Source organism: Helianthus annuus, chromosome 17 (assembly GCF_002127325.2).
Source record: "Helianthus annuus cultivar XRQ/B chromosome 17, HanXRQr2.0-SUNRISE, whole genome shotgun sequence".
Lineage (NCBI taxonomy): Eukaryota > Viridiplantae > Streptophyta > Magnoliopsida > Asterales > Asteraceae > Helianthus > Helianthus annuus.
This window is the reverse complement of record NC_035449.2, coordinates 177,319,221-177,337,879: the sequence shown is the minus strand read 5'-3', so window position 1 is coordinate 177,337,879 and position 18,659 is coordinate 177,319,221.

Genomic DNA, 18,659 nt, shown 5'->3' with positions numbered 1-18,659 from the left:
AATTCAAACCCACCTGGTCAGATGAGGGTGACATCCTTGAGAATTTCAAACCAATGGATTTTTCCACAGTCGAGGGTGTGAAAGCACCTAAGGCTAAGATCATTCCTCTTAAAGACATCCCAATAGTGGTTCAAAACTCTGTTGCAAAGGAAGTAGAAAAGAGGAAGAAAAGAGAAAAAGTTAAAAATCTATTTTGTGACTTTTGTGAAAAGAGAAACCACTCCACAAAGGATTGTTTTCATTTAAAAGCTTTTGACATTAACAAAACAAACATAGTTGAGCCTGCACCAAGCTGCACCATCTGTGGAAAAACAAATCATCTCACTCAAGCGTGTGTGTAACTCAAAACTTTTGAGGTAAAAAGAAAAGAGTACACTTCAAAAACACTTGAGAGTTCATCAAAATCATCCATCACGAAACAACAACCATTTGTGTCTGTCCAAAAAGCTGTTACAAAACAGCTGAACAAAACATCTGTTCCCGGAGATGTGCAAGTGACAAATGCACCACCAGCTAACCAATTCCAAAGAGGAAAAGGTCAACCTCCATACCAAAGGGTCCCACATGTTTATGAGGCTTACAAAAAGCCTTCTAAACCAAAAGTGAACATGCATCCTTTTGGTTTTCAACATCTGACATGAAATGGTCCACAACAGTGGTTAGAGAAAAATGGTTCAAAAACTGTTCAAAACCTTGAGCTAACCACTGTCCATGTTCCTGGACTTGAGGTTGATCTTGTTATGACCCCATCCAAAGCCTTATTGGCTTTGGAGACCCTCCTGAACTAATTGTTTACTTGATGTGCAGGGAGCTTCTACATACTTAGATAGTCTTTGGTATGTAGATAGTGGAGGCTCCAAGCACATGACTGGATGTAGAGCCCTACTCAAAGATTTCAAAAACCATGGAGGGAGTGATATATCCTTTGGTAACAATTCTAAGGGAAAGGTGTTAGGGTCTGGTACAACTCAGAATGGGAATCTCAAGTTTGAGAATGTCAATCTTATCAATAATTTGAAGTTTAACCTCCTTAGTGTCTCACAAATGAGTGACAAAGGCTATGGGTCATTCTTCACTAAGGATAGCTGCAAGATTATTGGGCCAGAAATGGTAAAAAAGATTGAAGCTGTCATAACCGGGGGTAAAACACATCTTGTTGCTCAAAGGAGTGGCAATGTGTATGTAGTTGATATGTCAAAAGATAACCCAATGACTGATGTTTGTCTGTTCTCAGCTGCCTCTACCGAAGAGACAGAATTATGGCACAGAAGACTTGGGCACACAAATCTCAAGACTATCACTACACTCTCAAAACAAAGCCTTGTTAGAGGTCTTCCACAAAAAAACTGTTTACTTGTCCTAAACAACATAAAAGCTCATACAAGTTCATTGAAGAGTCCAAAACAACCAAGTGTTTACAAATGTTGCACATGGATTTGTTTGGCCCAGTAAAAATCATGAGTTTGAAAAAGAAAAGATATTGTTTGGTTATTGTAGATGATATTTCTAGGTTTACATGGACTTACTTTTTACATTCTAAAGATGAGACTGCAGACATTTTGCAAGATTTTGTCAAACAGGTTGAAAAGCAATTTGACCTTCCAGTAAAAATCTTTAGAAGTGACAATGGAACAGAGTTCAGAAATAAGGAGTTGGATGATTTCTGTGTGTCAAAAGGGATTGTAAGGCAGTACAACATCCCAAGAACACTAGAACAAAATGGTGTGGTTGAAAGGAAAAATAGAACTTTGATTGAAGCTGCCAGAACAATGCTTGCAGACTCAGGTTTACCCTTAACTTTTTGGGCAGAGGCTGTAAACACTACTTGTTATGTGAAGAACAGAGTTTTGATCAACCCCAAGCATCAAAAGACTGCCTATGAAACTCTGTTCAAAATCAAACCACTGATTTGATACTTTAAAGTATTTGGCTGCCCATGCTTTATTTTAAATTTAAAAGATTCAGTTTCAAAATTGTAGCCAAAGTAGATTGTAGTTATCATTTGGGATACTCAACCACTACCAAGGCCTATAAAGTGTTTAACACAAGGGCTAGGTGTGTGGAAGAGACTTTGAATGTAAAGTTCAATGAACTTTCTTCACTGAAAATCCCTGCAAACCCTGCCGAATTATTTGATCTTGATAAATTTACATTTGAAGATGTGTATGTCAAGACTAAGGGGCTGTTTGTTTACCTCTTAATGAGGCTCTTAATGGTTTAGACCTCTTACTGGTTCAGCACTTAATGGTTCAGACTGTTTGTTTAACGAGTAGATGTCTGAATGGTTCAGACATTTGCCTCTGAATGGTTAAGATTTATACAGAGTCTGAATGGTTAAGACCTCTAATCTGAATTGCTCAGACATTTGCCTTTGAACGGTTAAGCATTATACAAGCTCTTAATGGTTCAGACCTCTTACTGGTTCAGCACTTAATGGTTTAGACCTCTTACTGGTTCGGCACTTAACCATTCAGATATTGCCAAACAGCCCATAACCTTGCAGGTACTCAACAACCACCACCACAAGATTATGGATATGATGTTGTGATCCCACAATATAAAATCACATCCACCACCAGAGCAGTAGATGTTCAAAACAGCTGTCAAAGCTCATCCACTGCTGCATCAACAGTTGTTGACCAAAGTAGCCCAAACACTGCCACCTTATCATCCTCAACCACTGTTGATAAAAATCCATCAACAGTGGATAAAAATCAACTTTGTGCCACACCCATTCCTCTTATTCCACCTCCATTCCAAACAGATGTTGGATCTTCAAAGTCACTAACAGATGTTAGCTCAGATGATTCACATCTGCAGCCTTCACCTTTAAATGCCATTGTTCCGTACAAGGGAGATCTGATCTTTCTTAAATCTCATCCACCAGACCAAGTGATTGGCAACATCAATGAAGGGGTTCTCACAAGAAGTCAATACTAAAACATTTGTCTTTTTGCTGGCTTTCTATCACTCCATCAACTAGTCAAGTACCAAGAGGCACTGAAAGATAACAGTTGGGTAGAAGCTATGCAAGAAGAGCTCCAACAATTCAAAAGACAACAAGTATGGGAACTTGTACCACTGCCAGAGGAAGTTAGTCCTATTGGCACAAAGTGGGTCTTCAAGAACAAAACAAATGAAAGGGGCATTGTTGTCAAGAACAAAGCCAGGCTTATGGTTCAAGGCTTTAGACAGGAAGAGGGCATTGATTATGATGAAACTTTTGCCCCTGTAGCAAGATTAGAAGCTATCAGACTGTTCTTAGCCTTTGCTGTCAACCACGATATCAAAGTGTATCAAATGGATATAAAATGTGCATTCCTCTATGGTAATATTCAAGAAGAGGTATATGTTTGTCAACCTCCTGGTTTTGAGGATCCATTCATCCAGATCATGTCTACAAGCTAAACAAAGCTTTGTATGGCTTGAAACAAGCACCTAGAGCCTAGTATGAAACTCTTTCCACTTTTCTCATATATTGGTTTTACAAGCGGTAAAATTGATAAAACCTTATTTTTAAAATGGAGAGGAAAAGATTTGATGATTGTTCAAATTTATTTGGATGACATCATATTTGGAAGCACATGCAATAAAATGTGAGAAGAGTTTAGACAACTCATGACAGCTGAGTTTGAAATGAGTGCAATGGGTGAACTACAGTGCTTTCTTGGTCTCCAAGTTAAGCAACTACAAAATGGCACTTTCATTCATCAAAGCAAATATGTAAAAGATCTGTAAATTTGAGATGAATGATTGTAAACCATGTAGTACACCCATGGAAACCACAAAACTTGTCATGTCTGATGATAAAGATGATTTGGTTGATCAAACTTTATATAGAAGCATGATTGGGTCCTTATTGTACCTAACTGCATCTAGGCCAGACATCATGTTTGTAACATGTGTTTGTGCAAGATCCCAATCAGCACCTAGGAAGTCTAACCTCATTGTTGTAAAAAGGATATTCAGATACATAAAGGGTGCTCCCACACTTGGTATCTGGTACCCTGCTAATGGGAATGTTAAGCTTTTAGGCTTCTCAGATAGTGATTTTGCTGGATGCAACACAACAAGGAAGTCTACATCAGGTGGGTGTCAATTCCTAGGCAATTGCTTAGTGTCTTGGCAAAGCAAAAAGCAAGCAGCTGTTTCCACATCCACTGTTGAGGCAGAATACATTGCTGCTGCAAGCTGTACAGCCCAACTGTTGTGGCTTCAAAATCAACTGCTGGATTTTGGTATAACTACTTTAAAGACACCTCTCATTTGGGATAGTCAAGCAGCTGAGAATATCATAAAAAATCCAGTATCTCATTCAACCACCAAGCACATTGACATCAGACATCACTTTGTGAGGGATTGCTATGAAAAAAGTTTGATTTCTCTCCACCTTTGGCAGATGTGCTAACAAAAGCATTAGACACATCCACCTTTGAAAGCTTAATCTCTAGAATTGGCATGCTTAACATGGACTAACATGCAAAATCTTGTTTATACATGAATAAAAAGCATTAAAATGTTTTCAGAAAATAAAAAATCCATCATTAAAAATAGTTAAAATGACATTTTTCATAAATCCTTAAAAGTCTGTCCATATCCATTGTTTGGTTCAAACATCTGATTGTTGAAAATTTCACCCACCGCTGAAACACAACCTCTGTTCATTCATATTCCTTGTTGAACATCAGTGCTTCAACCACTTATGTCTATCCACTGATAGTTAAAATCAACCACTGTTCCTATCATTCACTGTTCTCAACCACTGATATTGTCCATCAGTGGTTTCCAAACAACTGTCTTCCACTATTATCCATCAGCAGTTGCCACGTGGGCAGATATTAACCGTTCGATCTTTGAAACCGCTGCCACATCAGCATTCACTTTTTCCCTTCAATAAAACCCTGATAAAACCCCCAAATCTTTTCGGTTAGACATTGTTTATAATTTTTTTCTGGTTGTTAAACTTAAATATAATAGACATGTTTTTTGATTTGAATTGCTTTAAATTTATTTGTGTTTTGTCATTAAATATGAGTAGCTAAATTTATTATAGTTGCTTAGGGTTGATGAACTAGATGATTGTTTAAATGATTAATTTTTGGTTTTGAATGATTTACATGTTATAACTTTAGAAACCGATTCTAAATAATTGTGTGTTGGTGTTAGTTGGTTTAATAATATATTTGTTGGTTCCGTTACTCTAGATACTTAGAAATATACTTTAGAGCCGAGAGTCAGTCTATGTTGTTAATCTTTCAATCTAGACCTTGAATGTGAGAAATCTAATTCAAGTGTAATAATTATTAAAACCGATTAATTAAAATGTGCAATCTTTTCTAGAGGTGAGAAATCTAATCTAGAATTGCTAGGTTATTAGCTAGGCATTGTTTGATAGTTTGGGCGGTCGATAGCTCGGATTCATCTGTTTTTCGCGTCTAGAGTTTCATAGGGATTCGGTATTCTTAGTTATTTCAGCTTCATAACTTGAGGGTTTTAGTAAATAAATTACTTTATACCTAATAGTTGTGGGACTTGGTGGTCGATAACTCGAGTCAGTCCATTTTAGCATTTCATCACTTGTCGTACTGTTGGGTCTGATTTACCTTCCGGGGGTTTATCGGGTTAGGCAGAGTCTTCATTCAAAATCAAGGTTATGATTTTATTCATAAGTCTAGGGATTCTTGCCTAGGTACCCTATGTTTCTCATACTTGAGTTTCAGTCCAGTCTCTAGTTGTCTACACTTGTTGCTGTTTGGTCATCTGTTTATTTAAATTGCGTTTTAGTTTAAAAATATTTTTTCTCAAAACAAAACCAAATTATTAGCTTGGGGGTCGATAGAGGTTCATTATCAAGAGTCGCTAGATTGTGTCCGCAGTTCGATACTCGGGCTTACTTGTTTACTACTTGTTTACGGGTTTTTCCAATTTTAAAACTTGTTGAATTTAATTAAGATATATTTAACACATCAAGATCCCTATCTACCAAAATTTTTACTACTGGTTCCGGCGAACGAATAATCATTGAGTCCTATTTTCGGACAACACATACAGACCCTGCTAACAGTCAAATAATTAGTGAATCTCGGAGAGATATTTCTATTATATAATAAGTTTCTTTCTCTTCTAGTTTTCTATCTCCCATCTATCTATTTTCTTTAGTTATTGTCACACCCCTATTTCCACGTGTATCACCGGTGGGCCCGGTGGGGGATTACCGTGACGTAGTTGGTAACAATATAGTCAAACCACACAATATTAAGTGCACAACGGAAGCATAAAGATAGATTATATTTCAACCATCAAATGTAATATCCAAGTATCACAAGTAGTTGAAATGAATCCACAGGGGATCAAAATAAAATAGAAAATAATTGTTCAACAGATAACGGCATCCCAAGCTGGCGAGACTCTAACGGTGCTAAGGAGTGGCCAGCCTATTACGTGTAGATCCTGCATTTAATCTTTTGGGGAAAATACGTCAGTTTACACTGGTAAATACATTCAACCGACACTTTTGTAAAATGTTTAATAAAATTGATTTGAATGCACAAGGCACAAACTCTTTATAACTTGGGATAATTAATAAATCAAATCTTGTAAAAGAATTACATGTTTACTATGCGTTCGGTCGCCCGGGTCGTGCCGGGTTTAAGGTTAATTGACACACCACATAGCATAAAACCGTGGCGGGAAAACCAACGGTTATACCTTTATAATTATGGACACATTGTCGGGTGTACGCCTACACCCGCGTGTCAAGGTCGTGGCCATTTCGTAAAACGCTACCAAGGATATCCGGGACATGGTCATTAAGCTCCCAAAGGCGTAAAGCCAACAAAACCAATTTTTAAACGGGTCACATTGATAATACCCAACTACTAGTGAGTTGGGGTCAACTGCCCGACCAAGCGGTATTTTAAATACCGTAACCCAAGCCCGTATAACGGAAAATAAGTTAAAAGTATTTACCTGAGTAAGTAATAACCTCAATCAAACAAATGCAAGTATCTTTTACTGGTCTCCTATTCTGGAACGAAGGTTTATAACAACCTATTAGAATCCTAACGGGTCTTTAATTTAGCTTTAGCTTAGACCGGTCAGTTTCAAAGGATATATACGGTTTAATCGCGTGAAAGGCGAAAACCGGGAATGGAATGTGATTTGGACCCACAAGTTTGAAGACTTGTTTTATATGGGTCATATAAACACATTCTGGATTTTGAAGTGAAAACGATAAGGTTTGACCCGTTTCGGCTAGTTTATGTAAACTAGTTACATAAACCGAACCGTACGCGTAAATGGCGTAACGGGTAACCGTAAGAGTCCTACATGGGTTTCCTAAGTTAATATGCTCTAAAGATGTTGTGGTATCAGTAGGATACCTTCCATAATGCCCGTAATGAGTTTAATTCCAATATACGCCCCGTAGGGGTATTTTTGTCATTTTAAAGATTATAAAAGAGGTTTCCGAGTTCTACAGGAAATCTGAGTTTTCCGAACAGTTTATAAAGTTCAAAATACTTTATTTATTATTTAAAATCAGTAGCAACTGGATTCGAGTCAAAATACCATGTAGAACTCATTTTACGTCCGAAAAGGGTATATTCGGTATTTACCGAACCGATGCCATAACCGCAGGTTATGAGCAGGTTAAAAATTATTAAAAATGTTTAAAAATCCTAAAATATCATTTTACATCAGTGTGTAAAAGATTTGGTGTCGAAATTTGGGTTTAGATAGGCTTTATGCTAATTGCGCCATTTAATTACTAAAGTTTCCGTAATTGCGCTGTTTAGCATAACTCCTATTCTAGACCTTGGATTGACATGAAATTTTAGGGACATGCTTAGAAATCAGTAACTAAGGTTATTGTCCTTTCACATGTCCAAAATTCTCGTTTTAAAGTAAAAAAGGGCGTTATGGTCAACTTTTAAGCTTTTAACGGAAATGTGCTAAAGACTCGGACAAACAACGAACCGGTCAAAGAGGGTTATACCATCATGTAACCTGGTCCTAAGAGAGTCCTAAGGCATATCTAAATCATACCATAACGGGTCAGAACTAAAGTCAAAGCAAAAGTCAAAGCTTTGCGACTTTCGGTTCCGAACCGGGTCAAAATAGTAAATGGTCGGATCAAACAAGCTTAGACTAGTTAATATACTTATTATCATGTTATATGAGTGTTTTAAAACAGGTTACACGCCATCTACATTACTGATTATGCATAAAATCGCAAATTAGCATTCTGTTGACTTTTTCTAAGCAAGTTTGACTCGACATTCGGACTAGTTAGAGTGGGAATCAGAGGGTGCCCTTTTAGGGGTTTAATGCCCACATGATTACCAACATATAACTACCTTTGATTCGACAAATCACTGGACCATTTGTGATTTATCGTTAAGTCAATCGTTAATTATGACGGATTGACTTTTAAGCTATAACTATGGCAAAAACTAAACCACAAAGGGTGGAGCATACTTACAAGAGTCCTATGCACGACCAGGGATGAGTATTGAAGGCTCTTGAGCTCCAGAAGTGATCAAGAAAGCAGTTGAAGGTGTGAAGAACAATGTTGCTACTTATGGTCCTTTTATACTAGTTTAGGATGCATAAGATCATCACAACAAGGCCTACAAGTGTTCTTGGATGATCAACAACTGTCCCTGAGTGCTAGGGGACGTTTAGGGGGCGCCCATGCTCGCAATAATGGCATATAAGTCGGTTAAAACAGCAAACAGTGCTTCTGTCCGACTTTTCTGCATCTGGGGGCTGACGCGGCCCGCGTTAGTGATCAGGTAACCTTTACGCGGGTCGCCTGAATCTCAATGTCAGAGCCCATATCTATACTGTCAGCGTGACCCGCGTAAGATCTCTTGTTTCTTTAACGCGGCCCACATGAAACCTATTTTTGAAGATTTTCAAATCTTTTGTAATCATTGCACTGGCCTTTGGCGTTTCGTAGGGGTGACTTTGCGTTTTGGGCCTCGTTAATTTACGTATAAGGGCCCGTGACTTTTACCCAACTTATTAACCCCTGGTTAATTTATTATTACCCGAAAGTCATCAACTTTCAATGTTTGACGCCTTTTAACCCTTCGCATACGAATTTGATCATAACTTTCTCTGTTTTAAAAACGGAACGTTGCGAAATTTGTAGCGTAGATTCTAGTGAGTAATTTACTGCTCACAAGTCTCGGTTTGTCAAAGGGTCACTCACAGAGGTATAACTTAAACATGTTGACACATTTAACCCTTGTAGTGTGTAATCTCTCACTTTCTTCCACATTTCGTTCCGTACGATCCATGATTCATTCGTTTGAAGGTATGAGCATCATTTAGGGTTACTGTACAATATATTTATCCCTCCTTGACATTTTTAACCCTCGAATTTACATACTTTCAATGTTTGTCAACTTTAGTCCTTTATTTAGTATTTAATACCACGTGTAAACCTAAGACACGTGTCAATACATTATTGGACGCAAAATTTTGAGGTGTTACATCCTCACCCCCTTAAAAGAAATCTCGACCTCGAGATTTATTGAAATAAATGAGGGTACTTTTCTTTCATCATGGATTCTACCTCCCACGTGTACTCGGGACCTCTACGGGCATCCCATTTTACCTTCACAATCGGTATATACTTCCTGCGAAGCTTCTTAACCTGTCGATCCTCGATCGACACAGGTTTTTCGACAAATGTTAAGCTCTCATCGATGTGTACATCTGTGTGCGGTATAACCAGTGATTTGTCAGCGAAACACTTCTTCAGGTTACAGATGTGGAACACATTGTGGATACCACTAAGCTCTTTCGGTAAGTTTAACTTATAGGCAACCGATCCGACACGTTCGATTACCTCGAAGGGTCCAATATATCTCGGGCTTAACTTGCCTTTCTTACTGAATCGCATCACCCCCTTCCAGGGCGATACCTTAAGCAATACTTTGTCGCCTACTTCGAAATTGAAAGGCTTACGCTTCAAATCTGCGTAGCTTTTCTGCCTATCTTGGGCAGCTTTCAATCGATCGCGAATTTGGACAATCTTGTCCGTTGTTTCAAATATTATAAGTCCTGTTATCTGGACATCTCCAACTTCTGCCAACAAACGGGCGTTCTACACTTTCTACCATATAGGGCTTCAAAATGTGCAGCCTTAATGCTCGTATGGTAGCTGTTGTTATAGGAGAACTCGACCAATGGTAGGTGGTTATCCCAACTGCCACCTAAGTCGATTGCACATGCACGAAGCATGTCTTCCAACGTTTGGATTGTACACTCACTCTGTCCATCTTGTCTGAGGGTGGTAAGCCGTACTGAAGTTCAAACGTGTGCCTAAAGATTGTTGGAAACTTTTCCAAAAGTGTGACGTGTATCTGGTATCTCTATCAGAGATAATAGACACAGGCACGCCATGAAGGGCTACAATCTTGTCTACAAACAACTGGGCTAATATATCGGAGCTATGAGTCTCCTTTATGGGTAGGAAATGTGCTGACTTAGTCAGTCTATCAACTATTACCCATATTGTATCGTTTCCCTTCTTTGTTTTTGGCAACTTGGTGATGAAATCCATCGTCACCATTTCCCACTTCCACTCGGGAAGTTCGGGCTGTTGTAGCAAGCCCGACGGCTTTTGATGCTCGGCTTTTACTTGCGCACAAGTCAAGCACTTTGCTACATAGGTGGCTATAGACTTCTTCAAGCCTATCCACCATAAATTTGCCTTCAAGTCCTGGTACATTTTATCAGCTCCAGGATGAACGGAATATCGGGAACTGTGGGCTTCCTGAAGGATAACGTCACGAAGACCTCCATAAACAGGAACCCATATCCTTCCATTCAATCTCAGAATTCCGTCTTTGTCGTAGGATAACTGCTCTTCAGTTACTCCTAGCTTTTCGTTAGGATAGTTAGCTTCTAACACAGCTTCCTTCTGTGCAGCTAACAATCTCTCATTCAGACTGTTCTTGATTTCAATGCTCTTGGCATTGACTCTTTCGGTTTCACTCTCTCTTTTCTGCTCAAGGCATCTGCGACTACGTTGGCCTTGCCTGGATGGTATCTTATTTCACAGTCATAATCGTTCAGAGTTTCCATCCAACGTCGCTGCCTCATATTCAAATCTTTCTGATTGAATAGATGCTGGAGGCTTTTGTGATCAGAATAGATCACAAAACTAATGCCATATAAGTAATGCCTCCAAAGCTTTAGTGCAAATACAACGGCACCCAACTCCAAGTCATGGGTGGTGTAATTCTTTTCATGCACTTTTAATTGTCGTGAAGCATAGGCAATCACCTTGCCCTTCTGCATAAGCACACAACCCATACCGGTGTGCGATGCATCACAATATACGACAAATTCTTCCATTCCTTCCGACAATGCCAATACTGGAGCATTGCTTAGCTTCTGTTTGAGGATATCAAAAGCTTCTTGCTGCTTAGGGCCCCAATTAAACTTTATACTCTTCCTAGTTAAAGAAGTTAGGGGTGCAGCAATCCTTGAGAAGTTTTCGATGAAACGTCTGTAGTATCCTGCTAGACCTAGGAAACTGCGAATTTCCGTAGGCGTCTTCGGCTCCTGCCAATTCATGACGGCTTCAACTTTGGCGGGATCCACTTGGATACCACGTTCACTGACAACGTGTCCAAGGAATTGAACTTCTCGTAGCCAAAATTCACACTTAGAGAATTTGGCGTAAAGCTTTTCTTTATGAAGTAGTCTAAGAATACATCGGAGATGCTTCTCATGGTCAGCTTGACTCTTGGATTAAATGAGGATGTCATCGATGAAGACAATGACAAATTTATCCAAGTAAGGCTTACAAACACGATTCATGAGATCCATGAATGCGGCAGGTGCATTAGTGAGCCCAAAAGGCATCACTAGGAACTCGAAATGACCATAACGAGTCCTAAATGCAGTTTTGTGCACATCTTCGTCCTTGACCTTCAATTGATGGTAGCCTGACCGTAGATCAATCTTGGAAAAGTAGCTCGCTCCTTGCAACTGATCGAACAGGTCGTCGATCCTGGGCAAAGGATACCTATTCTTGATTGTAACTTTATTCAGCTCACGGTAATCGATGCATAGATGCATCGAACCATCTTTCTTTTTAACGAACAAGATTGGCGCTCCCCAAGGTGATGAACTGGGTCTAACAAAACCTTTGGCTAGCAGATCATCTAGCTGCGCCCTCAATTCTTTCATTTCTCCTGGAATGATGTCGATACTGAATTCCACTTGCCTGTCTGGTGGCAAACCAGGCAGTTCTTCTGGGAAAACTTCAGGATAGTCAGAGATGACTGGGATGTCTTCAATCTTGGGTTTCTCTTCACCGATAGTCACATGTGCCATATAAATGACACATCCTTTCTTCAAACATCTGGATGCCTTTAGCATAGATACTTGTGCAGGCAATCCATGATGAATATCTCCCTGAATGGTAAGTGGTTCTCCAGACGGAGTCTTGATTACCACTTGTTTCTTGTTGCACACAATTTGGGCCTGGTTATGCGATAACCAATCCATACCCAACACTACGTCGAAACCAGCGAGTTTAAAGGGCAGTAGGGATAAAGGAAATGAGTGATTCCTAATGGATATAACACATCCATCTAAAACAGTTGAGACTGTTCCCATAGTCCCATCAGCTAGTTCTACTTCATAATTCACATTCAAGGTTTTAACAGGCAATTTTAACAACTCACAGAACTTATCATCCACAAAGGATTTATCTGCTCCAGAATCAAGCAATACTCTTGCGAATACATCATTAATGAGAAACGTACCGGTTATGACGTTGTCGTTCTGGATAGCCTCTTGAACATTCATCTGAAAGACCCTGGCATTGGTCTTTTTCCCATCATCAGCCTTCTTCGCCAGCTTCGGGCAGTTACTCTTGATGTGCCCTTTTTCATTACAACTATAACAAGTTGCATCTTTGAGTTTCTTGCACTCAAGAGTCCTATGCTCAGAGGACTTGCAAATCCCACATGCCTTCGGCTGGGATTTCTGTTCATACCTGCACCTTCCGGAATGGTGCTTCTTGCAAACATTGCACTTGGGCCTATCGCCCGACTGTCGATCATTCTTCTTGTTCTCTGACCCCTTCTTGTGGTCACGATTCCCCCGGTGCTTCTTGTTAGACCTACGTGAATCATCATCTTCACGTTTCCTCTTCTCACTATCAGCATTTCTCAGAGATCTCTGTCTCACTGCATCCAGTGTGAGAGACAGTGATATATCTGCCACGGATCTAAAAGTAGCAGGCCTAGAAGCCTTCACGCTAGCTTTTATCTCTGGGGCCAAACCCCCAATAAAGCGCGCGATCCGTTTGGGTTCCGGTGTTACAAGGTACGGAACCAATCTCGACAGAGTGTTGAAACTTGTGAGATATGTCTGGCAATCCAGGTTCTTCATGACCAGCGATAGGAAATCAGATTCTATCTTCTCAACCTCATGCTGAGGGCAGTAGTTTTCTTTGATAAGAGCAATGAATTGCTCCCATGTCATGCTATACAAAGCAACCTTCCCAGAGGCTTGAACTAATGATCTCCACCAAGCTAGGGCTTCACCCTTAAATGACTGGGATACAAACTTCACCACGTCCCTCTCAGCACAACCACTAATGTCCACAACTGTGTCCATTTCGTCTAGCCAGGTCATACAATCCACCGCGCCTTTTTCCCCAGTAAAATCTCGGGGTTTGCAGGAAACGAAGTATTTACACGTGCAACCCTTGGCGCGAGGTGCATCTTCGAACACTTTATTCTTAGAGCGGACACTATTCTCATTTGATGAGTTCCGGTCGTCGTCCTTCTTAGGCTTAGACGGGGTCGAGGGTGGTTTGCTGTGAGATTTAGAATGGGTTCTTGGCTTGGAGTGTGGTGTAGATAGAGTCCTGCTTCGAGACTCGCTGTACTCTTCATACTGCCGTTCTAAGGCCGTCTTCACAGCGTTGTCTACCAAAGCTTTCAATTCAGCACCCGTTATATTAATTTGGGCGTTATCATTGTCATCCTCCTTTGAATGACTATTAACTTCATTTGGGTCAGCCATTGAGATCTTGATCTGCTACAGAATATAATGACAAAGTTTTATTTAGGAGTTTATTATGGAATTGTCTTTTATGGCAATTCATTAACCATGGTAAACATAGACCATATTTGGTTAATTTGTTACTCACTTTTATTTAGGATTTGAATATAACTTATCCAAATTACAAACAATATTGTTAGTGGCACGAAAGCCGAGTCACAATGACGTTTTATAATATAAGCCGGGATTACAGAGAATCAAGGCATGAAGGTTTGAACCATAGTTCTTTTACCTTTTCTGACAGGGAGTCATAGACTACAGCTGCCTTTTGTCTTATATGACAATAAGTATGGCCCGTAGGCACTACATCACTAATGGAAGTTTGATAAGTTTGGCTCGTAGGCACTACATCACTAATGGATGTTTAATAAATGATCATCTTTATTGACGATTTAACCCATGATTTACAAATCATTAATTTGGGTTTTGGAATCCCTTCATGGATTCGTATATAAGAATGACGCGTGTGATTTTAACGAATTACATCTGCTAAGAACGCTAACATGTTTACAGAGGTTAACAAGAATCTGAATCCTTTAAATCAGGTCTCACCATCTTGGCCGGGTCTTATAATGACACCAGGCTAGGTCTCACCATTAAGATTCTTTATTTAATAAATGGTAGGCAGATTAATTTAAAAGGAATGATTCTTGATTTATTTCATATAATAATGTATATAATAACAAAATGAAATTTATAAACTTAACATTCCATTAATCATAATAATGATTACACACTGCCCTAAAACGGGACTTTTAAATAGACAAAATACCTACGCAGAGGTTTACAGAAAACAAGTCCATGCAGGGACCAAATACAAGGATAGATGTCCGCACATGGACAAAAAGATAAGTCCACGCAGGGACTGAAAGACAATTGTCCACGCAGGGACTAAACACGATAAATGTCCACGTAGGGACTAAAATACTTAAGACAAATGTCCTCGCAGGGACTTGATTGTAATAGTAAATACAATAGAACATATAAGGACTAATTGTTTTGGTCAAAAATCACACAAGGATAATGTAACCAAACTTTATGTAAACGGGGTATGATGCTTGGTTAGCTATAAAAGTAAAGGATCACTTCTGTGATAAAGATACAAAGACACAATGATTTATACGAGGAAAAAGCCCTTGATCAATGTATGATCTCCGGCATAAAAAACCTCGGGTGATGGCAACTACCGATCACCAACTTCAATATAATAAAAATGTAGTTACAACTTCGGATGATAATGAGCTGAGTACAAGGATCACTGAGTGTCTAAGTGTTGAGAGTTGTGTCGTATGTTGTGTGTGTTCTTCCGAATGAGGAAGAATGGTATTTATACATGTGTGGGTGACCTATTTTAGGTAGATAGACCACTAATCAGCTCATTACCCCTTTAGAAATAAAGATAATCTAGCCTAAATTGCTGCCCATTAATCAAGCTAAGTTTCCATATCCGGTACAACGTCTATCTCCAATTTAGCTCTTGCCATATTTGTGAAAACGCGTCCCTGGATCATGATGTGTAGGGCATATCCTGCTAGGTGTTCCTGCAAAACAATTTTGTAACAAGTGGAAGTGACCGTTAGTGTAAGGATCACCATATCGTCCCATGATCCTGATCCTGAAGTCTGGCTGAGGATCACTATCTGCCAAAGAAACAAGGATCACTGGTCAGGATCACGTATAAGGATCATTTATAGTAAAATCCAGCCCCAACAATTGCCCCCAAAATATAAGGAGTTAATTGTAAATAGATGAGTTATATTTTGTTTTGAGCTTATCTCTAACGGGCGACTCCGGGTTACTAGCCGTTACATATGGACTAGCCGTTGTGATATTTACGTCACTGATGTGACGATCCCTGCAAATCATCATTATAAATAGGAGATAGGGTTAGGATCATTTTGTATTTAAATTCGAAGTATCTCCCTTTATAACCATCATCGAAGACTCTTGATCAGGTATCATCTTCTTCTTTCTCTTCTTTGCTCTGTTCTTTCGTGCTTTTACTCTGTTTTTTGTTCAAAATATGCTGCTCCGTAATTCTCCGCACAAGGGTCCCAAGAAGGAGAGTCCCTTAAAGAGCCAGGGAATTATCAAGGATTCTCCCGTGGAGAGATGCTGCTTTACTGATGTCCACATAGACAAGATTCGCCATTGTTTCCCAGCGAATGTTGTTTTCAAACCCTTTGATCCTACTGCTTTGAGCGATCTTGTCTCAGAAGTCTGGGTGGCTTTTCCTGCTACTCCCTTCCTCATTGGGTATTCATATCCTTTTCCGATGTTTACCCAATCTTTCTTTTCTCTTACCGGCATCTCATATATCCAAGCTATGCCGATGATCTGGAGGGTTCTCTATACCTTCGAGAGGATCATCGAGCAAGAAGGGATTGATCTGGGGATGGCAGAGCTGGCCGAGCTCTATGATCTTACTACGTTTGGTTCCCACCGGTATCTGCTGAAACGGAAAGCTGGGGAGGATCACCCTATTTTCAAAGTGACCAAGAATGATACCAACTGGAAACGTCGATTTTTCTTTGTTAAGAGGGATTCCATCCCGGATGGGAAGGATCTGCCCAAGGAATGGGCCACTCATGGTAGGATAGAGGATCCTCGAAGGATCACTATCAGTTCTGTCTCATATGATGAGGATCACTGATGTCTTTTCTTTTTTGTCTTTTTATGCAGCTATCTCCGTTGCTCACTTAAAGTTGACCCCTGCTGCCAAAGAGAGAGTGTTAGCTTTCAAGAAGCTTGATCCTGAAGTTCGAAGCTTCCAGATTATTATCCAAGATTCTCAAGAGATATCCTCTGCGTCTGCCACAATGTCAAGTAAGTGTCCTCATAAAAAATAAGTTTTATGTGAAAGTATTTAATTTAACAAGGGAACTTATCTTGTTTTTGAATTGTGTAGGTGCCGGAAAATCTGCCAGGTCTGTTAAATCTGCCTCCAAGTTTGGGATCAGTGATCTTGCCAATGTCACGTCCTCGAAGAAGAAGGCTCCTGCTGCCAGCCCTTCAGTCTCAGCCCCTAAAGCACCTGCCCGAGGCAAAGGGAAAAAGAGGAAGGCTTCAGATGACCTTCAAGGATTTCCTCTTCTCCGTCAGCAATTCCTTGACTATTTTGATGAGGTTAGGATCACTGCCCCTGTTAATTGTCTTCGACAAGTCCGAGGATCACATGTGTCTGATGTTGCTTTCCTGTTGTCTTCTTTAGAAATTCTCCGAAATGGAGACTTACGTCAATCAGGTTGAGGATCAGGATCGTCAAATTGCTGACCTTCAACAGACGTGTGGGCTGAAGGATCTTAAGATTGCCGATCTTGAGAAGGAGATCCGGGCAGTCAAAGATGAGGCTGTTAAAGCGTTGATCAAGTTTGATTATGAGAAGCATGACATTACCCAAGACGCTAAGGTCTCTGCCGCGGTAACCATGTACAAGATACAACTGCAGATGGCTACGGAGGCTCAGGATCCTTCCTTTGACAGGAGCACATGGGATGTTGAAGGCTGGAAGGCAAGGCTAGCAGAGTTGGAAGATGACGATGATGTTGAGGATATCCCAATGCTGGAGGGAGGTGATGTTGAGAAGGATCAAGGTGGAGATGCTGGTGGTGATGAAGCAGCGAAGGTGTAGGCTGCATGATTGGGCGATGATGGATATTTCGAGACTAGGCCGGAGCCCAATTTTTTAGGATTGGTAGTGGTTTTTTGTGGTAGTGGTGTTTGTGAACAATTATGGTTTGTAACTTAAACAATAGTTTCTTAGGGTTAAGGATCCTGGATCCTTTTTTAGACAATAGGTAGGATTACAAAAGGTGGAGGGATCCTCTGTTTGGGGGATGAAGCCTTTGTGATCCTGCCGCTTTTACTTTCCTGCACAATGCTATGACCGCATAGACAATGGACACCCTTTGCCAACCCATGTGGACGGGCCACGTTTTGCTGGTAGAAATGTGGGTTGGCAATTTTGACAACTTTTTGAAAGGGTTAATATAACTTAACTTTTCTGGCTTATCTTGCGTTGTTATCCTTCAATAATCCTCTTATTTCTTAATTGCTATATTTGTTAAAATAACAAGAGTTAGTAACTGGGGACAAGCCCAAAGGATAACTGAGAATGATCCCAGAGGATCACTGGGGACAAGCCCAAAGGATAACTGGGGATGATCCCGGAGGATCACTGGGGACAAGCCCATAGAATAACTGGGGACAAGCCCAAAGGATCGTATGTAAACTGGAGTATGGCCCTTTCTGGCAACTATCCAAACTTAGTGACATGAAAATGTCAAAACCTTAGCTAACGTGAAAACGTTAGAAACCTTAGGAACGGATGTATGGTGCGTCCACCATTATACGTAGGATCCTAAGTATAGCCAGTACGATGAGGTTGTCAGCCCCGGAAATGGGTACTGGTCCCAAAGACGTGAACTATACCAGGATCATCGTGCGCTACTGGCGAAAACTGGGGATAACCCAAGGATAACTGGGGTTGGACCAAAGACTTGTGGTGCTTTCGAGGATCTTGACGAGATGCGGAGGATACCTGGACTATCATAACT